Source organism: Mastigoproctus giganteus, chromosome 12, assembly GCF_048544385.1.
Source record: "Mastigoproctus giganteus isolate SK-2022 chromosome 12, ASM4854438v1, whole genome shotgun sequence".
Taxonomy (NCBI): Eukaryota; Metazoa; Arthropoda; class Arachnida; order Uropygi; family Thelyphonidae; genus Mastigoproctus; species Mastigoproctus giganteus.
The window spans coordinates 134,031,342-134,056,460 of record NC_143586.1 but is presented as its reverse complement, the minus strand read 5'-3'; positions in this window follow the sequence as shown (position 1 = coordinate 134,056,460).

Sequence of the window (25,119 nt, the reverse complement as noted above, 5' to 3'; positions counted from 1 at the left end):
CCCACTTCAATGATGGATTTAGGAAATAAAAACAATAAAAAAAAGTTCATCTAAACATAGGTCTGATTTCGCCTTGTTTCGATGTTGCAGCCATTTTTGTGTTCCAGCAACTAACTGCATGGAAAATGACCACAGTGCACCTGAACACAAGCCTCCAAACGCCTCATCTGGAACTTTTGAAAAGTTCCAGATGAGGACGTTAGCATTTCACAAAGTCCGAAACAGCGGACTTTGTGAAATGCTAACGTGCTGCAGTGATGAAAGTGTATCAAGACTGGACGAATGGGACAGTTTTGACGACCAGACATGCCAATTGTGGAGCCCAATGTGCCATTGATCCCAGAGGTGAAAGTCGGCTGAAACGGTTAGTCAGGACTGATCGGCACGCTACTGTTGCTCAACTGGCCGTCCAAATGAACCATGAGGGCCACCAGAAAGGCCTTCAATACGACAGTGCAGTAAACCCTGTGGCGCATTGGGCTCCGGCCCATGCTGACGGCCGTTCATCGCAAACAACGCCGTCAGTTTGCACAGCAATACCGACACTGGACCCAGGCCGAGTGGCAACAGGTGACCTCCGATGAGTCATGGTTTCTGCTCCACCGAGTGGATGGACGGTGGCATATTAGGCGTGAAACCTCCGAAAATAGAAAAGGTCAAAGTCGAAGTGTATTTGTTTAATTGCGATCTCCAGGGTTTCCCCTATATACATCTGTAGCTTCTGAAATGGCAAAAGGCCAAGGCTGGCAAGTTTATATATGTAGGTGTGTAAGTATACGTGTTGTTATGTTGAGTATTGAGCGCCGGCACCCATGCTTCCCAGCCAGGGGTCAGGGGACACCAGGTCCCAGGTCCCCTGACCCCTGATTCCCAACGTTGGCCACGAGGAGGCACGCCAGGATCCACTTTCAACCAGAGACACTTACTGGGGCTATAAGGCAAGCTTGGGAGCCTCAAGTTTTCAACTGAAAGGAAGATAGGAAATAGAAGGTTTAGTTAGGGAGATGGGAGGGGAGGGAAAGCAGAAAAAAGAAGGGGAAGAAGAAGACATCCCCGAAAATGAAGAAGTTAGAAAAGAAAGTTTAAAGCCATTAACATAATCTAAACTTATAATACAATTATACAAACGTTGCCATGTGCTATTATCATTACTAAATCAAAACTTAAATTACAAATATACAGTGGTTGCCTGTACCAAAGTCATGGTAAAAACAATTTAACAGCTGTACGGGAGAATAATCCCCTGCAATTAGAAACCCTCGTAAAGTAAGCCGTTAAACAACAATGTCAAACTTATAATAGAGTACACAGCAATTACAAAGATATGTATCAAGCTGAAACATCAACACAGCTGTGAAGGGAGAACAGTCCCAATATTTTAGGCAAGACAACAGTATCGGTTCCAAACTAATACAGTCCAAAACCGGTGAGAGGGATGTCACATGAAGGTTCAGTCTCATATGTATCTTACAATACATAAGTTACCATACTCAAGAACAGAGTATCAAGTACACAGGTCCTAAGAGCGGTTCATACTCATGGTCCTTACACATAGCCAAACTGCCAAATAGTCTGCGTCAGTTTCCAAACTAAAACAGTCCAGAACCTGTAAGAGAAATGCTCATTTACTATACAACCTCACAAATAACATATAACTCTGATGCCCGAGAACAGACACCCGAACACGATTGTTAGCTGACTAGTGGGGGCGGCGTTATGGTCTGGGGAATGTTTTCATGGCATGGCTTGGGTCCGCTGATACCTCTGGAGGGCACCCTGAACGCAAATGCTTACCTATCGATTGTCGCCGATCAGGTATACTTGTACATGTTGACCATGTTCCCTGGGAGCGATGGTATCTATCAGCAAGACAATGCGCTATGCCATGTCACCAGAATAGTCCGTGAGTAGTTTGAGGAGAATGACGAAGACTTCAAGCTACTCCCTTGGCCACCGAATTCCTCGGATCTTAACCCAATTGAAAATCTATGGGACCACCTCGATCAACACATCAGACGGATGGATCCTCCACCAAGGAACCTACAGGAACTCCGGGGTGCACTGCAGTCTGCATGATCACAGATACCCGTAGCAACCTTCCGCTGACTTATTGAGTCCCTCCCGCGGCGCATGCTGCGAAAGGCGCATATTCTGGATACTAGGTAGGTGGTGACTGGACCCTGTATGTATCAGTTGTCATTTGGTTTATTTAAGTTTAATGTTCGAAATCTCTCTCTCTCTTTCATTTCAATGTTCTCAATTGGTGTGGAATAAACAATGGCTTTCAGATGGTCCACAAGTAAAAATCGAGTGGATTCAAGTCCGACAGGCGTGCAGGCCAGGCAACAGGTCCTGCACGACCTATCCATTTATTAGGGAATTGCTCATTCAAAACGTTTCTAGTGACATATGACATCGAGCGTAACCTTTTCCAACAACTCATTTAAATTTCCTCTTAAAAAATTGCAGTAAGATGCTATTAATCACCCAGTCAGAAAAATAGGACCGATTGAATTGCCACCAATTATTCCTGCCCATACATTCATGCTGAATTGTTGCTGGTATTTGTTTGAACAATGACATGGGGATTTTCTTCAGCCCGTCGATTAGCGGCATTGTAAAAACTGACCAAACCATCCCTAGTAAATCTCGCTTCATTAGTAAACAATACAGCGGATAGGAAATGCTGATCACAAGCACACATCCACAGAAACCAGGCACTTAAAGCTCCTCGTGTCGGGAAGTCAACTTCAGTAAAAAGAAAAATAATAATAATAAAAATAAAATAAATCTTTATCTGTCCTGCCAAGATAAATAAGTGTTACATCGGTGAGAGACAAATTCCCTTCAAGCCAGTACATTCCAGGAGATTTACTGTACATATAATACAATATAAAAGAATATAACAAGCCGAGTACGAGCTATTTTGGCTGCACGTGGAGCACCAACATTATATTAGGTAGGTGGTCATAACGTTTTGGCTTATCGGCGTACATATAATACAATATAAAGGAATGTAACAACACCACCACTGAATACACTATAGACGTGGCACACTTGTTCACATAAGCACAGCATTGAGTACACAGATATTACAGAACGCACAGAACTGTCAGGCGACAGTAGCCTGAGAAAACCATATCGCGGTTTGTTTCCTGTTAGCCTTTCAAAGTCAATTCCAATTTGAGGCAAGCTGTGGACTGATCCCAATGCCTTGGCTGGTATGAACCTATCAGGCATGTTCAGCCTGTTAGCGTTCATCCTCAGGAATTCCGTGCCTCTTAAGGTGGATGGGAGGATATGCCACTCACAAAGCTGCCAGAATCCCGGTGATGATATCACTCCAGTCATCATCCTTATTATAGTTTTCAGTGGTTTCCAGGCAATGATGTCCAGTAAACGCCGTAGTTTAAGGTATTCAGCAAGCTGCGTGGTCCTTAAGACCACGTGGTCCTTAATGGAAGAGATGGCGTTTATTGTTAGTCCACTTCAGCAGCCAAAATCAGTCGCATATATTCTCCTAATGTGGGTAGGGGTGGCTGACGCCCACAATTCAACACCATACAATATGGCCGAATACACTGTTGTTCTTATGTATCTTGCGGTTGTCGCAGTTTGTTTCACGTGCAAGAGGTGTTGTTTGGTTATCCAACGTAGATAGTTTAATCTCTTTACAAGCATGTCAACATGCGCAGTGAACGTAAGTTTGGTGTCGAATATTATTCCCAGATCTCTATGAGTTGTATGTATGAGTGTAGGTGACTTTTTGAGAGAGTACACCACCATTACAGTCTTTCTGCGGATTTGGGGCTAGGCCAAATTTATCTAAGTATATTAATAGCTCCATAAGCTTATGATTTATCTGGTCACACACTGCACTGTTAGGTAAGGATGGATGGTCGTTAAAATCTTAATATCATCTGCGTACGTGTATACATCATTCCTGCCCTCGCAGAACGGATCATCATTGCTCTAAAGAGGAGTCCGGATAAGACGTCACCTTGTGGATCTCCTGCAAGGACTGGTCTTTGGAGGATCTGACTGTCTGTATGCAAATAAATGGATCGCCAAGTTAGTAGGGACTGCAGGAACTTCAGCAGATTTCCTTTTATTTAGAAGGCGTGTTGCAGCTGACCTAGTAGGGCATGTACATTGAGACTATCGAAGGCGGCCATTATAGAACTTCATTTCCAGCTTGGAAAGCGTTCAGTATCGCGATTTGCACTATAAGGATAGTTTACCTGTTAGATATTGCATAATAAATTTGTTTAGGCTGACTGGCCAGGATCTGATGCGTCAACTTTGGCAGTAGAGCTTTCCCCAGTATTTTTCAAGAGTGTAGATGCAGTAGATATAGGCCTACAGTGCTCCATGAGGTTATGGTTTTTTTGTAATTTTTGGCATAGGGATGATAGCACACTTATTCCAATTTTCAGGGAAAATTCTATTAACAAATATAGAGTTAGAAATAGCTTGCAGTAGTTCAATTAGATATGGGCTGAGACACTTTACCATGAAGTGGGCAACCCGATCGACTCCAGCTGTCTTAGTAGCCCTGATAGTTAATGCTTTGTATCGGCGCTTCTTTTATGATAATAAGAGATTCCAGCTCATTATCAACCAACGGAACCCACTCAACCTCGACCCAACTGGTTAAGAGAGATGTTGCAAGTAAGGCGTCACATGTGAGTAGACAATTCCATGAGATACAGTTAGCACAATATAAGCATTTATTCCAGTCCAGAAAGGCTGGCGAAGTCACAAGCTGGCTCTTGCATTTGTCGTTAACATTGAAGTCAATGTAGGGTAAGCATTAACACAGGACAGCGACTGCACTGTGATCGGAAAGAAAAAACGTTTCTGGAGGTACATCGATTAGACATTTACCAGAAGTAAGTTCTTTTATTCTCTTAAAATTGATGTGGATAAAGCTGTTGGTCCCGTAAAATGCTCCACACAGTCATATGTTCCTGCTGTTGCTATCCTTCGGGTGCTGTCGCCATCATTTTCTTAAACATGATTGAGGATTCGTTATTTCAAATCAATAGTTTTGGTGCTGATGAGTCGATCCCTATCTGAAACTCGTTTTCTAAATGAACTAATTTTCCACAAGACATACATATATTCTCTGAAGGTCTTCTTATTTGTCACATGATGATTAGGGACGTTTCTTGCATACACAGAACTTGCCTAGACTGTATTGCATCTGGCAAGTCTATAAATGAGATGTATGTCTGCCATCTCTCGATTTGAATAAGCCTCCATTATCACATCAAATGCAAAGTATCAAAATATTAATAACAAGCTCCAAAGGTAGTGCTATGCCCCTGTCGTGGGAATTAACTGAAATCCCTCAAAGAACACTACGGATCTTGTTTACATAACTACAACAAGATCCTCTATCAGATATTGAGCATGAATGGAGCCAGCCAAGTCAACTCAGTTTGTGGAAACAATTGCTGGAACACAAAAATGGATGTAACTGTGAAACAAACGAAATCATACTTTGTTACATGAACTTTTTTTATTGTTTTTAGATCCGAAATCCATCCCTGAAGTGGACCCCTATTGGAGCCCACCGTTGCCCACACTTGGTCCCGTGGAGGCAGACCAGATACACCAGTATTTTAAATGGTACTCTGGCAGGCCCTGCCACCTAATTTCCTGAGATTTCAGTGGCTAGGGCCTATAAAAAAAAAAAAAAGGGAGAATTACGCTAGAATTTTGCTAGGCCGAAATGGTCGTGAGCGATTACGCTTGTGTGAGGGTAGAGTGGGGAGAGAGACTGAAGGCTGGGGGAAAAAGTCAGAAATATGAGGACAATAGAGAAGGCATCCCCAGGAGCGGCCTGTAGGACAGCCCATGCCCCACTGGGAGGAGAAAAGGGGGGAGGGGGGGGGGGAGAAGTAGATGCCGTCTCCTCCCCCACCACCAGGGAAAAGGAGTGAAAATGAGCCAGGCAAGGACACCCGGCTCAGATCGCCAAGAGGCGTATAGCGAGCTGCAGAAATCATCGTGGGATGGTGTCCCGTCCAGGATTTTAGGATAGAAGTTCTTTGGTTGATGTCCTATCCAGGGTCGATGTGAAGTCTGCATATGTCCTTAAATCGGTTTGCCTGCGTGCGGGATGCAAAAATTAGAGTTATCAAACATCCTCCACCGCAGCTTAGTCGACTCCATACATCGCCATCACCAGCACATTACACTGATTTGATCCAATCCCTAGAATGCACCTCACACGAGCTTACCGCACAGTTCTTATTCGATCTACACGTGTATACAGTGTAGATGGAAACAAGTTTCTTCCCACTCGCGGTTCTGTGTTTCATATTAACAAATTTAGGCCAATATATTCTTAGTGATTAAAGAATGCGGGGTTCAAATATCAGTTGAAGTAACTGCATGAGCCCAACGCTTTCCCTCCTGTGGGTTCAGTAAACTGCAGATCTGAAAACTGCATAGGAAACTGCCTATTGACAACGATTGTACATTCCTTATATGAGTGGAAACAAGCTTTACTCTTATTTGGCAAGACATAAACGAAAGATCCGCTTAGCATCTAACAAGTTTTGATAAATTTAGATTGGAACACTACATAGTTATATCTTTAGCTGGATGAAATATTAATAATGCAGCATAATAGAGGTTGACGTCCTGTTTAAACATTCATATATGTACAGTCATTATAAGATGAACGATCCACATATAAAAATAGAACATGATCATTGCTCAATACTGAAAGTCGTTCTGCTACCATCATGCGCTCACAGCGTTTACGTGACACGACGTCAAGAAGGAACTTATAACGTTCTCTGCAGCGGATTGCAGACAATCACAGAAAGGACAGAAATATTCAGAAAATGTTTGACTTCTGTCTTTTATACCTAATCGGTAGGAAGCCACACACACTTCTCAACAAAAGAAAAAAAAAAAAAAAAAAAGGAGCAGAGGATCTGCACAGTGATTAGAAATGGTTGGAAAGGGAAGAAAAGTATTTTGATTGATTGTCTGTAATTTGAACTAAATCCGAAAAGTATACTGGTTTGCAAAATTTAAGGGACAGTCAGGTTTTCACCTGTAGCTTCTCATAGGAGTGGCCTGGATATGAGAAAAGCATACCAAAGGAACCTCGTGAGGTACAGAAACGATGAAGGAAACAACACCGACACAACAACGGAAACAAAACAGTACAGAGGGACTTTATTCAAAAATGGCAACATAGCACTTGTTGCCATGATACAGATGAATCATTGCCAAAGATGGAACAAAGGGAAGAGGTGATCCTCAGTAGGAGACATGGCCACCCCTAATGTCGATGCAGGCTTTGCACATACTTAGCACTTGCTTGTCCATACTTAGAACAATGTTGTTGATAAGTTCTTGCGATAACGTCGTCCATTCCTCTGTCAGCGCCACCTTCAGCTGGTGAACATTTTCTGGTGGGTGTGGACGTGCCGCTAGGCGTCTCCCCAAAGCTTCCCCCATGTGTTCGATGGGATTTAGATCGAGGGAAACGGGCAGGCCAATCCATACGAACAATGTCCTCACTTTCCAAAAGCATATCAACAGCTGCAGTGCGATGGGGGTGTGGCATTATCATCCATACACACGAACTCGGGGCCAATAGCATCTCGAAACAGACGCACATGGGGAAGGATTACCTCAATACAGTATCGTGCACCGGTTACAGTATCGCCTTCCAGTATCTGGAGTTGTATACGTCCGTCCAATATGTTGAGGGTCAGAGGGCTCCGGGGATTTCTCCCATCTCCGCGTATGTGCTATGTATCGAGTGACAGTAGCCTGTCTATGACAGAGGTTTAAAATAATGTATGGGTCATGTGATATATAGTATGTTGTGCCCATTGTTCATCCGGCCTGTTGGCCGCCGTGCCCCTAGTGGTACCCGGCGTTACCATACCTAGCGACGGGGACGCCGGCCGGGTGTACCAAGAGGCTAATTATACTCTGGTAGGTCCTGCCACTTATTTTCCTAGGATTTCGGTGGCTAAGACCTAGAATAAAGGTTGGAGCGATCTCGGTTGATTTCAGTAAAACTGCATTTAAAGAGCGCTGCGTGGGGTTTTACGCTGAAAGAACTATTTCTAGAGAGCCTAAAAGGTCGGGCAAAATTTGATGTGATTTAAATTTGGACATGTGGGGCAGTCGCTGTACAAGGGAAAGTGTTGGGAGAGGAAGGTGAAGACGGGGGGGATAAAATAGGAAGGTGATCCCCCATTTTCAGTGGGCATGCCCATGCCCTACTAGAGTGAAAATATGGGAAGGCGAGGAGGGGAGAAGAGCAAATACTCCCCTTCCTCCACGGGAAATAGGGAAAAAAAAAAAAAAAAGGCTCGTCGCCAGTAGGCCATCCAAATCACCCTAAAGTCTTGTCTTTCTGTGGTGTGAGTTTTTTGTATATCACGTGCTTGTTTGAGTTCTGCAGTCTTTCTAGTCGGGTTGCCTTTGTTGTATTGCTATCATTAATTTCCTTCTGGATAATAGATCCTGGGCATATTGGCTGAGTCCTCTTGAGCGTCCTCTTGAGTGTCTAACAGTTCTTGGTTGTTTGGTATATATTGGATTGCTGTTATTAGGCGTAGTCGTAGGTCATCATACAGATCGCACTCAAACATTAAGTGTCTCCAGGACTCCGGGTTGCCACACGGACAGTCCGCGTTATCTATGATGCCAAGTTGATAAAGCGTAGCTTTAAACGGGTCGTGTCCTGTAAGGAGGAAGGTGGTATTTCGACCAGGGTGAAACCACGCTGGCGCCTTAGGGTACAGCTTGGTGACAGTGGGAAGGAATCTTCTAGTCACTGCGCCTTTTTCTGTGTCGCTCCAGCTCCTCTGCCAAATCTGGACGAGGTGGTCGGTGATTCTTCTCTTCTCATAGTTGCGGTCATTAGTGATGTCAGTGGTGAGGTCATACGTTGTAGCCGATGTGCTTCTGGCAAGATAGTAGAGCAGACTGCAGCGGGTAGCTTCGAGGTCCAGGGGGAGAACCTCTCCCAGGACTTGGAGGGCAGCCGTGCTAGTTGTTCTAGTTGCTCTCGACACGGTAAGGAGGATGGTCCTCTGAATGGCTTCGAATCCAAGATAACGCCTTCCCAAACGAGAACCTGGACCGCCATATCGCTCTCTTTCAGTGATGTTTGCGGGGTGATACCGTGTGCCAACCTCTCGCCAGATTAGCTGACGTCCAGAATCGCAGCGATTCAGTCTCAGCAGCGATTCTGACGTCCAGAATCGCTGCTGAGACTGAATCTACTCTCATCAGTAAAGAGCATCTTAAGTAATGATTTTGTGGTTGTAACCTTTAGAAATAGCGTTGGTCCTTAAGTTTTGCACACCAGTGTATATTTGCGACTTGAGCACACGGCTCGCTTAAACAGCTTAAATTCTTACCACAAGGTAAGCTATTGCAATATAAATTTTTAAATGTTTCTACAAAAAATCATTTCCATGCACTCATTTAAACATACACTGCTTCAGCGTAACTCGATGGTTAAAATTACCATATTGTTGATCGCAAGAGATTTTTAATTAAATTAATCTCTTGTTTATGAGTCTTTAGAATGGATAAGGAAGAACAGCGTCTAGGGCGTGTGTCCTTTAGAACAGTCTTGTTTCTGCCATTCACTCGCCACTATCACCAGCGATAATTGCAAGATAACGAAGGATACTGCTTCAGTTAACAAGGCGGATTATCGAAGTAATCAAGCGAGATTACTTTCTCTTTGGAAGAAGTGTTTTAACAGCTTTTATATACCCCACAGGTAAGTCGAAGTGCGGTCTAGAACCAACTGGCCAACGGCAGAAAAGATAAAAAGTGGGGAAAGAGTTTTTCTCTTGAAACCACTTAAAGAATTTGTTTTGTTAGATTTTTTTTTGTTGTTTCTACTTTTTCTTTTGGATGATTTAATTTTACCTTCGAGTAAAATGATTAGGACCCAGATCAACACAAAGAAATTGGTAAAACTTTTGTAGTAGCCTCAACACGAAAGATTAATGAAGCTATAGTAGTCTTAGTACTGTGGATAGAAAGAGAAGTCTTTTATTAACGTTACATTTTAATTTCAAATGCATTAATCAAGATTAGCTGAAGAAGGAATCAAGATGCAAAACGCAATATGGCCTCAGTTGCTGATGCGCCTAAAATCCAACAACAACTAACAACAGTTGTTAATTAAAATAAATTAACTTCTACCAGAATCCGTCCAACCCTTTTATCAGGGGAACAATTTATATTTCTGCAACTCGTATTACAGAAACATTAGTAGCAGCGGCCAACTAGAAAGATGGTAATCCTCCTCCCAAAATTTGAAAAAATAATCTTCAGAAGGCTAATAGACAGACTGAATGTTAGGACTGTTCTTACATTTTTTTAAAACTAATTGAATTATTTTCGTTTTCCCTTATTCATAAAAATGAAAAGAAAATATATTTATCTGCTTATTAATTAATTACTGCGATTATAATTTATAGAACACTTAATAAAACTATAGGTTCTCTAAACTTAGCCGTTTTGTTTAATTACCACTGTATAATATTTATTACTCTATCCCGTGTATATTTTTTTCTATATTCATGCGCTCTGTCTATAAACGATGTATATTCTGTGGTAAGTTTGGCAGTTTGCGGAATGAAAATACCAAATGTTGGAAAAGAAAGAAATCGCATACCTTTGCCAGAGACCAACTTACTCAACCACCGATTAACGCTGCGAATTGTTTCCATAACCAACGGAAACCAATTGCCGCATTCTAATGAGAATCGAAATCGAACTCAAGACCTTTCCAAAAGAAAGGAAAGTGGCGTCCTTTATACTTCCACTGAGGACTTTCTGGATGAAAGCATGTTAACTTCGAAATGTTTCAATGTTAATACGCTTTCAAGAGCTGGGAAATCAAATGCCACATGTTCATATTGAGCGTCAATTTGTTTAGGTTGTCAAAGATTACGAAGCGGGAACTGGACATCTGCTAACTTTTGAATTTCTCCACGCTGTCAGCCTCGATCACACATGGAAGCAACTTATTCAAATAATTAACAAATCGCTGGTTAAAAGAAAACTTCCTGTAGTCGGTCTAAATCTCTTTCTCGTAATTTGAATTTATGGCCTCTTATTCTGGAATCATTTATAACAGTGAAAATTCTACCCTCGTTCATTTTACTTTCAACGCTAACCTTATACACCTCAATCAAATCTCCTCTAAAGTGTTCTAGTTTCCAAGCTCTGCAGCCCACATATTCGAAGCCTTTCCTCACATGGGCACCCTTCTGCCAGTCTCATCAGGAGGGTTTCAAAATTGATAAATAATAAACTAGCCAGTTTAATAGCGCAAAAAAGATGCCACGAAAAAGTTACAAAGCGATAAAAAGCACTGAAGCCTAACTTTTATTTGCACAAAGCCCCTCTCTTGAATCCTTTTTGGCAGTCCTACAAAATCCTTACAAATGAAATGTGCAATGCAAGTTGCTATAAACAAAAGTGCTGCTCTTGAATCCTCTTAGACACTGTCTATAAAAACTTCTTTCTGGAACAGTAATTATTTTAATTCAAGCCGATGCCAATACCAGTAGCGGTCCCTAATCTAAATCACCCCTTCTGTAGCGTGATATCATTTAACTGATTAGGAAGTTATCGATGTAATGTGGTTGGCTACATAACTTTACGGTTTGCTACTGGATAAGAGGACCAGTTCGAAGAATGAGTGGTAGCAAGGTGGATGAGTTGTCAGTCTAAGAAAGTCGGGGCATGCCTAATGATCAGTTATCTGTCGAACAACAATAACTTAGCCATTACACTGTGTAACCCATTGTAATCTATCAGGAAAAAAGATTTCTTTTTGCCTGTCGTGTCTGCAAAATATCCAACAACCTGTCACAGGGCATCGAGTCAACTCGAAACTCTACGGCAGAGGATCGATATGTTTACCGTTAGTCCGACACAATCCGCCCGCCGCAGTGTTTCAAAGCTACGTCAATTCATCTCGCGTTGCAGTGGGTGAGGAAATCATCGCACGCACTCCGGAAACAGACGCTCCGTGATTTAAACGACAGCCCACTCCACTTGTGCTGGTCGTAAAAGGAAAAGTCTAAGCCTGGCGACAACAAGTGATTGATCATTTGTATCCGGAAACGATATCGGGTTACTGCATCACCACCGTCAATAATGGCGTCTCTCAAGACGCCTTGTTACAGACCACGGAATAGCTCTGATTAACGAATAATCAGCAGGCTGGATAATGTACCCGGTTGTTTCGTGTCTTCTCAAAACACGTGTACCTCCTCGCAACCGATAAAACGAGCGCAAACAAAGTCCTTGTCAAAGGGTAAACACTTCTTGAAAACTTCAAGGATTCCGTCAGGTTTCCATGGAAACGGACTTCGAATCCTCCGACGTGAAGGAGAACAGGACGAGATCTATTGATTGGTTACTGGCTGTGACCTTTAATTTCAAACTCAAAGAATAGCCTCTCATTCATCACGATCTGTTAATTAAATTATCCTCTAAATTTTCTGCCGCGATATTTTTAGGACGTTGTAGCAATGATGCCCAAACAGATTGTCTTTCCCTATTGCCCATCAATCAGCCATTTCAGTTGGCACTGGTTATACAAAAACTTAAAAAAAATTAATTTCATAACTAAAATAATTAAACCTTAAATTTTAGTTATAAAATTTAATTAATTAAATAATTTAAAATGAAATTTAAACTTGCACGGGTCACCTAATGCCCCCTAGAGCTTAAATTTTCGATCCCGTCATGCTTTAAGTTGTCGCCTAGCAACAAGTCTCGATAAACCACTTTCATAATTCCTATGGGTATGTATTATTATCTAAAAATAACGAAATTACGCACTTATTGATTAAATTTATGAAGATAAAGGTAAATAAATATCTTACAATTTAAAAAATATGTCCTGTATTTAAAAAAAAACATAAAATTTTTAATAATCAGATAATAAATGTTTTTTTTTCTTTCCCTTGAGCGTGTGTCTCGTTTTCTGATGCAGCGAATATTTATTCCAGAACATATCAAATATTTCCACTCCTGCTACCTTAATTCTATATTAAACAAGCAGTTCAAAGGCTCTGAAGTGTTATTTCATGTTCTCTGAATTGAAAACTACCCTTCCTCAATATCCGATTTACTACTCTCGTTTCCCTTCGGGGTTCGATTGGATAGAATAAATATTGTTCCATCTTCAACGTGAGTAGATGAACTTTACCAAGTTTCTATCCCAAATGTATGAAATGCTATTTACACAATATCGCTTGATCGATAATATTTTGCTCGCTTTAAATGGAACGGATCGATAGCGAATTAGGTCGTCAACACAAGCGAACTGATTAAATTCACCGCCCTTGATATTTTTTAAGCTTTTATTTCGCAGGACGTAATTGTGTACACAAGAATTGCATGTAACAGCAGCAACCCTTCAACTAAAAAAATCTCAACTCAGAAAAGTTTGTTCTTTATTCTCGCAAATTAAATCAACACGCGGAGTAATAACGGGAAAATTTCAATTATGCAAAAAACAACACCTTTTCTATATTATCAGCAATTTTTTTAAAGGTGAACGGTTGATATTGTGTACTTTTAAGAGTATAACATCTTAAGAATGTTGACTGGAATTTATGAATTTTTTTTTTAATTTTCTGCGAATTAATTCTATTAATGATATTTTATTTGTCTCGTCCAAGCGAAATAAAAACTTTAAAATCGTTAGATCCAGCAACGCAGTTAATTGTAAAAAGTGGCACAAAAAATATAGCTTCGTTAAAAACAACATTAATAAAATTAAATTCATAATGACGTAAATTATTTAATACAGTATATTAAAAAAAATGCATGCGCTACGTCTATAACAATCTCACTTTACAGTTATTGAATAACTTGTTGCACTTACTGGTAGGATATTGGTACTGTCAAAACTTAGAATTATAATGAAATTAATTAAATAATTTCCCCGTGATGTGAGGGGAATGTGTTTGAACAACTTCCAAGTTTTATAAAGGAGAAGTGTTTCCAAAAATGCTGCAAATCAAAATTCCCAGGCTTTTAAAATTAAGTTCTGTTGGTTTAAAATAATAGTGAAAGACAATTATCTAGTATCTTTGATCACATGCAGGTACAACAGTCAGAAACGAATTTTCCCTGCAGCTGGTTCATTGGCTAGAATAATCATTTAGATCGGAGACTGCGTGGTGAGGGATTCATTTCGGAATACCAGCTGGAACTGCTTTGGCTGTGTCGATGTATTTCGCTGTGGTTGATATTCGACTACTTAGTTAATAAGCTAAGAAAAATTTTCTCGATGATATTACCATCTTTGGTGATTATTCTTATAAGAAATATTAATTACCAAGATATTAATTACAAGAAAAACTTACCTTTTTTTTTTATATTTTGCTAATTAAATGATGGCGTCACTTCCGAGCTATTTGAGTAATATCTCAATTTCAGTCTAATAACTGGAGGAACCAGATGCTTGACTTTAATAACTGCCATGGCAGAAAAGTTTTTATTACTTCCAACTTCTTAATCTTCCCGTTAATTTGGACAACAATTCTTTGTGGCCAGTGTGTTTAAAGAACTTTTCTACCCACATATATTCGCTTATATTTTGATATTCGATTATTAATAATGACAACACAAACCTAAAGAAGTCAAAATGTTAGACTTCTACCACATAACGTGTTGACATATTATCAATATTGATGCTACGAAGTTTATACACATCAGGGCAAAAAAATACCCAATTTATTTATCGATTCCGTCTGATAATTTGTCCAATACTCTTAAATACTTCAATCCGGTCATCAACCAGATGCTTAATTTCCAAAGATTGCAATTACAAAGCCCCCATTGGTAGAATCGCTGTCCTCCTCCACACCGGGTGGAAAAGACCTGAGTTTGAGTCCCGTCAATGACGTGAGGAATATATATATAGGCCTTTTTCACAACGTGTATGAATTAGTCGGTCTCTGGCAAGGGTAGCAGAGTTTTTTCTCCCGGAAACTCGGGTTTTTCGTCCAGCAAACAGAAAATCGACCATAGAACACACCCGATTTATAGACAGTATACAACGAGCAATATGGGCTTAGTCGCTGATGCTCTTAAAACTACAACAACAGCAATTAAAAAAGTAGGTTCCTAACCCTGCTACCTTCAGCTAACAAGCTGGATACACTATTATTATTATGGGCATTTTATTGAGGAGAGCAAGATTCACACAAACTCACACCCAGTTTAGAATTCTCATGAAGGAGATAATTTTGGTTCTTGTACAGATGGTGGAAAGAATAATTGGCATCACTTGAGTATCACAGTTCTACGAATAATGCCACATGTATGTAACTAGACTATTCATAAGACTATTCCTTAGAATTTAATGACTTCTGTCATTGACTATTCTTGCTAATTCCTTTCAACTATGTGTACGTAGATTTTAAACTGGTAAGCCAAATGTGATAGAAGATGGATTTCTTGATCAGAAATGTCGTTCTCAAATAAAATTCATATTCCAAGTGCTTTTAGTTACACACCCGATACTTTCCTTCATGCGCCACGTTTCGTTTATATTTAATAGCCTTCCTTGCACTCGTATTAAAGTCTTAAATATTTTAGAAAGCGCAGTTTGGAGAAATATAAAATACACTTGGGAAATTAAAGCTCTAAAAATTAAATTAAACAAAAAGTAAAGTGGAACTCACATTTTGATTGCATCCATACTGTGCCAGTTGGAAGGTGGAAATAAAAACGAAAAACTTTTAACAGTTGAAATATTATTCTGGCTATAAATTCTACTTTACCTTCTTTTTGTTTCTAATCTACAGAAAAAGAATTTCGTTTCTAAAAGAAGTTGCAAACTCCATTAGAAAGTTAAGAGAGTTTGCTCAATAACTCCAAATCCAGGGCACAAAAAGCAAAGGACGAAATACAGAGCCGTGTAAATTCGTAAATTCTCATTAAATGCTATTTTAACCCACATGATCTCATTACATGTAGAGAATGAGAACAATTTTTAAGCTAGTTAAAATTAAACTTAAAAATATAAAAATATATCACCATTACGATTATAATATTTTCATATTAACCTCTGGCATATAGCCGTGAAGAGTATTGTGTCCATTTTGTATACAATAAAGAGTTCTTTTTCTTCTTTAACTATAAAACGAAGTCTATTTGTACATAGACGGAGATCCTAATTGGCACGTTTGTCCAAGAGCAGGAAATGATATCATAAAACGTTCGCCCACTATATTTTGGAAATAATACCCCTTATCTAAAAGTACCATAGAGTATTTTAGTCTTATTTTGTTTCATACGCGCTTTACTGTGCCCGAAATTTCCCAACATTCACTTTTGTCAAAACAATTTTGAATCCGACTGCATCATTCAGTATGACTTAAACCAAAGGAGAAGAAATTGAGTTCGAAATTCCAGTTATTGACCTCGATTTCCCATCAGCCTGATTTCATGCAGCCGGTGGATAGTTTTCATTAATTCGGAAACTAATAAATATTAAATAAAATGTTTTCTGAAATGAAAGCAGACGTATGCATAAAATGAAAATGAATGAAGAGAAGAAAAACAGTGTTGCCCTGCTAGAAAATATGGTTCACTTATCCAATTTTGATCAGTGACTCCTTATTTTTTTTCCTGGCAGAAACCAGGCGAGAATCGGAATCGGATTCTGGATGAATAACTGCGAGATCTCGCTTTTAGTTACTTATAGGCATGCAACGTAACGTAGTCCTTCTGCTCATTAATTCTGGACCACTTCCAAGAACTCTTTGTACACCTACAGTTGAATTTTTATGTTTTATCCTGTTTCTTAAAAGAGATAGAAAAACTTCGAGTTTACATTGTATTCTGTTTGGATTCTGCGTTGATCTCCTAATTACCAACATAATTTTGACAGCAAACGATAAGCGAAAAGTTGAATGTTGTAGTTTTAATGAAGGCAACAAAGCTTTTTTATACATTAGATCGTGTTAGTCTACAGATGAAATTACTCCAATTTTGAGTTACCAACTTAAATTAGAAATTTCTAGAGCTGCAAGAAACTAGAGAATTGTTTCGTGATACTTTACTTATAAAAGCCAGATAGAGAATGAACAGATCTATAAATCGTTGTTTTGGGCAATGGAGAAAAAAAATTATTCACGAAATCCAATTGAAATCTTCTGCAAAAAAAATAAGCTTCCAATAATTACAAAAGTAGCTTTGTTTTCATTTGCTCTCGCCTTAGACTTACACAACAGATCTTCGTGATGTTTTCCTTGGGCAGAGCCAATAATAACCCTCTGTCTGTTGTCAGAGAGAAAATAAATTGTGTCTTTCTGTGTGTAGCTATATCCCAAAGGTTTTCTTCGTTCCCATTGTCGAATTCTTATCAGTGGAGCACACATTTTCCCTAACAAAGTATTCGCTACACGAGTTAAAAACAAAATACGCGCAATTTCTTGGATTAAATACGCGCATTCCTGTTAGAAGTGGGTTCTAACCAGAGAGCAGATTAAGGGACGAAACTGTTATCGCTACTTTGTTCATTGAAGTGAATATCCCACATCTAAGTAAGACAAAGAGACGAAAGTGCCTGCATACACGCATGTGTGTGTGTGTGTGAGAGAGAGAGAGAGAGAGAAATGATAAAAGCTAGCAACCCTGTCTCTTATTTTTTTAGAATTATACACGTTAGGAAAAGGACTTGAAATGTTTCTAATATATGGTGACAATATAAATGCATATTTTATTAAAACATACACGTACACATACATAATTTAAAAATGAATCGGATTAAAACATCGAATAAAATTCATCATAAAAAGTTAGCGTAGAGCCAGCAAAAATAAGATGTACATGAAATTTTATAAAATGAATTTTCAATTTATTTAGATAAAAGTTTATAGTTTATAGTTTATAGTTTTCATTTAAGCTTCACTGATATAAGAAAATTTATCTAAATTTCGGTATTCAGTGTTTGATTATTGTTTTAGAATGACAGAAATCACGAATCAAATCCAAATACATGAGTCCAGGTGAACAATGCAACATTATGGCTCAAGATCTTTGGAGGAACTTGATCTTAAACGAAGATCAGGTTCCTTGCAATGATTTGCAACACTTTTCCACACCTTCTTAACAAATGTCATTGTGGATGACGTTATGGAATCACGAATAAAATTCAAATACATGAGTCCAGGTGAACAATACAACATTATGGCTCGAGATCTTTGGAGGAACTTGATATTCCTTGCCAAGTGGCATGCTGAGAATGTATACAAATTTGTGATATGTATATTTTTCGTTCGTTTTGCTTGTTTTTGTAAGGTTCCTTTTGTTCTACAAAAGGAACCTTACCAAGAAACTATTTCATGTATAAACTGTCCGAGTCTTCTTAAAGAAGAGTTAATGTTCTTTGAGAAAAGTCAGGAGTCCAGAAGTAAGATTGAAAACTCGCAATAGAATCTGAATTTTGTAGGATACCCCGACAAATACCTCCAGAGATTGATTTTCCTTACAAATAATCACAGAGTCTTTAAAAGTACTTCTCTCGCTACCTTTAATCCTCCTGCTCTGTCTTTTGGATCAGGACAACTCTTAGTGAAATTAAAAATATCATTGATGATTATCAATGGCGAATAACAATATTCTTCTCTTCTGTTTAAGTTCTGCGTGCTCTGTTTCATAATGATACTTACAAAATTGTAGAATTCGAATTCCTGCGAGTGGAGCCACTGATAGATGCTGCATCTTTCAGGAAACACTTGGAGATTTCATGAATAAAGAATAATGCGCGAACGTTACTTCTGATTAATACAAACCATTGTAAGAATACAGCGAAAACCTTTTCGGTTTCCGTTGTAATCCAACGCAACATTTTTCATTGCTTTAGTTACCTGTAAAATTCAACAAAATGAACGAACGGGCCATCTAAGAGTAAAAATAAACGAGGGTCAATATATTTTGGCAGGGAATGTACGCGTAACGTTGCTGAACTATTACGAATGCCAAAATATAATAATAAATGAACAAAGCATATTTCTTGAGACATTTAAATTCATTAAAACTACTTTTAATCAATGAATTTCTCATACAAAGTGTATGAAAAAATAAATGATAATTGCTGGATATCTATTTTTCCGATTTTAATTAAATTTGGAATAGTTCGACAAATATAAAAGGTTCAACTATAAAATTTCATGAAAATCCAACCAGTGAAAGTCCCTCTGATACATGCGAACGGACGGACAGACTTGGTAAAGACAAAAGCAAACGCGTCTAATAAAAGGATGCAGCTATTTTTAGTAGGAGTGCACATTAATATTTCTTACTGTTATACATTTGAAGTGGGCGCTATTTGGAAGTTCATGTTTCAAGGCAGTACCTGACTTTCCAGAGAATTCATAAATAAATAGCGGTGCGGGAATATCACTTCTAAATACTTGCAAACCAACTCAAGCAAGCGAATTCTGCTTTAGATCTTCAATTTCAAAGAGAAAAATATACGTATGACACAGAAATTCGAAGTTCCTAAGAAATTCAGTAAAACACAAAAGGAGAAACATTGGATTTAATAAATATTATTAACATAAATATTCTTTTTTATTGCAAATCAATGACAGTTCTGTGCCTTCTGCCATTTCTGTAATCATGATGGTACACAGTTATATATTGTTCTAACCTGATAAATTTGATTATTTGCATGTACGTAATCAATTAATGTCCGGTGTCAGATAATTCCGGTAGTTTCGCACTAGTGGCACGCTTCTGTAATTGAAATGCCGGCGATTGCTCTGCTGAGTTTCACAAATTTTCCACCGATTTCGCTTCCACCTTCAGTTCGTTTTGTATTTGGTATGATCCGATGTATTCTTTTGTTTTTCAGAATTGTTCTATAAGTTTGATGTAGTTAGAAATGATGCAATAGCTGATAAGAAAAGCACGTGTCTCTAGTGTAACGCATCCGCATTACACTGGAAATAGCTTCGTGGAAAAGAGCAGTCAAACGGGGTTGTCTCGATTCCAGAAGCGAAAATAAAAAGAAAGGAAATGGAGAGGACATAAAATAAAAGGTGAGAGTATGAACGAAGAAGATAAAGAGAGGATAAACCTGTAGTAGGTTCTTCAACCAAGTTCAGCTGCGTATGTAAACAAAAAGGGGCTCTGCCCCTACTGCGATGTATTCATCCTACGTCTGATCTTTGGCACCATTATCTTGTCTCTTTTCAGTATAAAGTGAGATTGTGCCGAGTCCATTTCTCTACACTCACTGGCCAAAAAATTCCGGCTGACTGAATTTCTTCCTTTTGTCTTGCTCTAACTTTTAAGATGGTTGCTTTCGACGCATCAATTATTTCCTTTGTTTTTGTCAATTGCGGATCCTTGCTAAGCGTGCTCCAGCAATTAAGCCTTTTTGAAATCAGAAAGATCACCCGTCACCCCCCCCCCATGACCAGGTCGACCAAGAAGCCCTGGACAGCTACAATATTTATGTGAGACCAAGGAATTTGTGATCATACTATGCATAGTGTACGTTTAATTATCTGTTGACCCCAATTGTAGAACGTTTCTAATTTTTTGGCCAGTAAGTGTATAAGGATATTAAGTTGTCGGAATCGTACAATGTACAAGGCATTTACCACTTCAATAATTACATATATGCTTAAGAATTAGTTAAGCTTTGACTCAAACTGTAAGAGTATCTATGTGAGGAAGTTAACCCTTTTGTTAGAAGCTCCGAATATACGATGCATTTGGATGTCAGAAATGACGATATCTTAAGTAAAGCAACATCTAGGCTTAAGTAGTCTCAGCATATTTAAATTGTCATCGAACACCGTGAAAATGGCTAATAAATTTACAGTGTATTCATAAAAATGCTGATGAATAAGTAGTGGAGAACCCGAATTATAAATGACAGATATAGGTATGGTGATTCCTAACTGCAGAGGATTTTTTTTTTTTAAGTCACGTTAAATAATGTTTATAAAGTTTCATGTGTACCGAAACGTAAACATGATTGCAAGATGCATACTTTTAGTGATGAAAAAATAACGCTGGCGTTGATTTTTTCTGACAATGTCAAATGAACCTAGCAAACAGCTATTATGTCTTGTTTTTTTATTATTTCCTGAGCTTAGACTTTTCAGTATTTCTTGGGTGACACTTACTCCATCTATGAGCGAAGCTGCTTCGACTTAATAAAAAGCTCAAACAGTATAATGCCATTAAGCGTTTGTAAAATGCTCAATGTTTCACGGCTGAATCATTTTCATCAGTGAGCGCGTTCGTGTGCACGCGTGTGTGACGAGATGATAACAAACGTAAAAAGGAATCTCCGCTGAATATCTGCTTAAGTTTGAGTATTGATTAACATTTGCTACTACACGACCGGCGCTTTGTTTCTAGTGATGCATTGGAAATCAATATCGACATTCATTACGCTGTGAATTTTTCTCCGACTCGCGATGTTCAGGGCCAAGACAAAAGTCGAGGAAGACGAAATTCGAAGCAGTAATAAAATCGTTTCCAAGAAGATATCACTGCATTATTCAGCTCGACATTGTCGTGAGTCATTGACTTCCAATCTGATGGTCGCTTGAAAGTCTCTTACATTGGTGGCTCTCAACTTCTTCTTGGATACAGAATCGTGTAAACTGCACCAAAGCTACTCAAGCTATAAAACAATCTAATTATTATAAAAATGAAAATATATTTTCATTTTTACCATAATTAGAATCTTCTCCCCGTAAAATACATAAAGTGATTTCACTAGAAACTCCTGTAAAAGTTGGTTTGAATAAAAAAAGAAATGAAAATAATAATTCATAAAAAAGAGTTGTCCGGATTACACTGCAGCACCAAAAAATCAAAACTTTGAGTGCAATGTTTGTGCTGCCATCTAGTGAATATATCTTGAAATTATAAATAAATTTTCTGTATTTTTTTACTACGAAATTTCGGTCTTGAAATCTTTATTGCTACTAATGTTCTGTATAATATAAATGAAAAATGTGAATAATAATACATTAAAAATATGATCACTGAATAAATAAATAGAAATGCAATTAAATTATTAATAATTTTAAAATATTATTTCTCTAATTCGTTCTGCTTTTTCTCCGACCGTTTTAGTACCTCTAACAGGGAAAGGCAGAAGGTGCACCAGCTTTATAACCAGAATTATACACTGCCCTACCATTTATATCCGGACACCCCTCCATGGATGATGAAACAGGTCCTATGCATACAACATGTCACAGAACCTGCTATAAATATACACACTGGGCTTCGAACAGACAATTGGAAAAGTGTACATGCAAGATGGCACATTCAGCAGAATTAATAGACTTCCAACGTGGAATGTTAGTAGGATACAACGTAAGCGAGCGTTCTGTACGAGACATCGCAGTCACTCTGGGGATCACTAGGTCAACAGTTAGTGACGTTATATGCAAATAGCAGAGGAATGGGGCTGAATCTGCCAAAAAACGGCCTGGTAAACCCCGAAAACTAACAGGAGAATTCTGCGAAGAACTATTCGCCAAATCTTAATTTGCCATTGTCTTAAGTCACACAAACCCTCTGTGCGAGTATTGGGACTGATGTCAGCACTAGCACAATACGAAGGACACTCCATGATATGGGTTGCGATGGTCGTGCAACTGTTCATAAGCCATTGATCACCTCAACAAATGCTAGACGCAGATTAACATGGTGTAAGAAGCGCGAATCCTGGACTGTAGGGCAGTAGAAAACAGTACTATGGACAGACGAGTCGAGTTTCGCACTCTACCAGTCTGATGGCCGTTCCTGAGTGTGTGGAATGCCGGGGGAACAGATTCTTCCTGATTGTATCCTCCCAACAAGGAAGTTTGGTGGAGGCATTGTCATGGTTGGGCTTGGGCCCATTTACCGTTATCGACAAAACCATGAATGCTGTGCAATACCAGGACAACCTGGACAATTATGCACTTCCAACATTATGGCAATACTTTGGGGAAGGCCCATACCTGTATCAGCAAGACAACGCGCAACGCCATACTGCTCGGGTCGTAACAGAGCGGTTTGAGGACATGGGTGTGGAAAGGTTGGATTGGCCAGCCCACAGTAATGATCTGAACCCTATCGAGCATCTTTGGGATGTATTGGATCGTCGGATACGTGCACATCGAGATCGCCCAAAGAACAAGGCCGAACTGTTTTTTTTTTTTTTTTTATATGAACCCCAAACACGAGAGGTATTGGAACCTATAGTACTTAGTACCGCGCTTGGGTTGGAGGTTGAGAAGACGAAAGAAGATATTTGTTGACATTGGACTTGAACTTCTGTAGACTAATTTTGGGGAAATACGTATGAAGGAAGGTTGTTCCAGAAAACGGCACTTCAATGAATAAATGAGGAAGATGAAAAGTTGGTTCTGTGGGTTTGAAGTTGGACAGTAAATGGATGTTGACTGGTTGTGGTGCTTGTTCGGACTGCTTTGGAAGAGCGAGTGGGAATTATAGAAGCTAGTTCAGAAGAACAGTGCCCATGGAAGTATCTGTAGAAGAGGCATGCAGCAGAAACAGTGCGTCTATGAGAAAGCGAGTGGAGAGACTCTGTTAGAGATGAATCATTAATTAACCTAACTGCCCTCTTCTGAATGGAATCAAGAAGCCTGAGAGAAGTTTTGGGGGCACCACCCCAGATGTGGGGACAATATTCCATGGCAGGGCGGATTTGAGATTTATACAGAGTGAGCAGCTGTTTGGAAGAAAAGTAACGCCGAGAGCGAAAGAGAAAACCAAGTTTTTTAGATGCAGAGGAAGCAATATTTGTAATGTGCTTGTGCCAAGAGAGATTAGAAGTCAGGGTAATCCCCAAAAGAGATATCAACTTGCCTAGAAATCAGAATGTCACCAAAGATAAGCATAGGAGCAGAAGGATCCTTTTTGCGAGATATAAGAGAAGATTGAGTTTTAGAAGGATTGACATCAACTAAGTTGTCTTTGCCCAACTGGAGAATTACCTGGAGATCGACATTTAAGGAATTGGTAGCAGATATTCGAGAAGTTGAAGCTGATTGAGCAGGACAAGTTTTTTCAAAATGGAAAGTGGAATGCAATGTGCTATCATCAGCAAAACTATGAATAGGATTTCCAGTCAATGGAAGAAGGTCATTGATATACAAGAGGAAAAGAGTGGGGGAAAGAACTGAACCTTGTGGGACACAGGCATTAGTGGAGAGTTAGAAGACAGCGAGCCATCTACCATCACCCACAGTGAGCGATCAGAGAGAAAACTGGATAACCAATTACTAAAAACAGTTGGCAAACCATAAGATGGAAGCTTGTTTAGAAGACCTTTATGTCAAACACGATCAAAAGCCTTTGAGATGTCAAGAGCAACTACTTGTGTTTCACCGAACCTTTCCATTGAATTAGTCCACAAATGGGTAACATAAGCCAGAATATCACCAGTGGATCGACACTGACGGAATCCATACTGGTGATCGTTGATCAGACGGAAGGTTTCTACGTAGTTTAAGAGTTGGCAATTAATTGATTTCTCCATTACTTTAGAAAGAGTAGAAGTAATTGCAAGAAAGAGTAGAAGTAAATGCCGAACTGGTGACTGCGTTAAAGGCCGAGTGGTGGAACATATCACCTGACATTTATAAAAAGCTGGTTGAGAGTGTCCCGCGAAGATTGAAGGCGTCATAAAAACAAAAGGTTTCAACACAATAAAAGCTTATCTTTTTTTTGTCTAAAGGCAGATGTCCAGATATTAATGTTAAGGCAAATCGTGACTGTGTACAGCCGTGCGGTTCAGTGCTGTCATCGATAAAAAACGGACTCTTCGCCTACAGCACCAACACAGAGGACCATGGATTCGGAGGACCTCATCTCTATACCTAGTACAGTCATGGTCTCGTTCCTGATGATGAAAAGTTCTGTACCTCCAGAGAAAATAATGCTACCCCATCCCAGAAATCCACCTCCAACGAACTGTATTCCTGTATTAACACAGGGTTGTATTGGATTAATCTTTCACACCACACTAGAATTCGATACTAGAAGAATATGAATGCAGGCTACACCTGAGTCAACTGT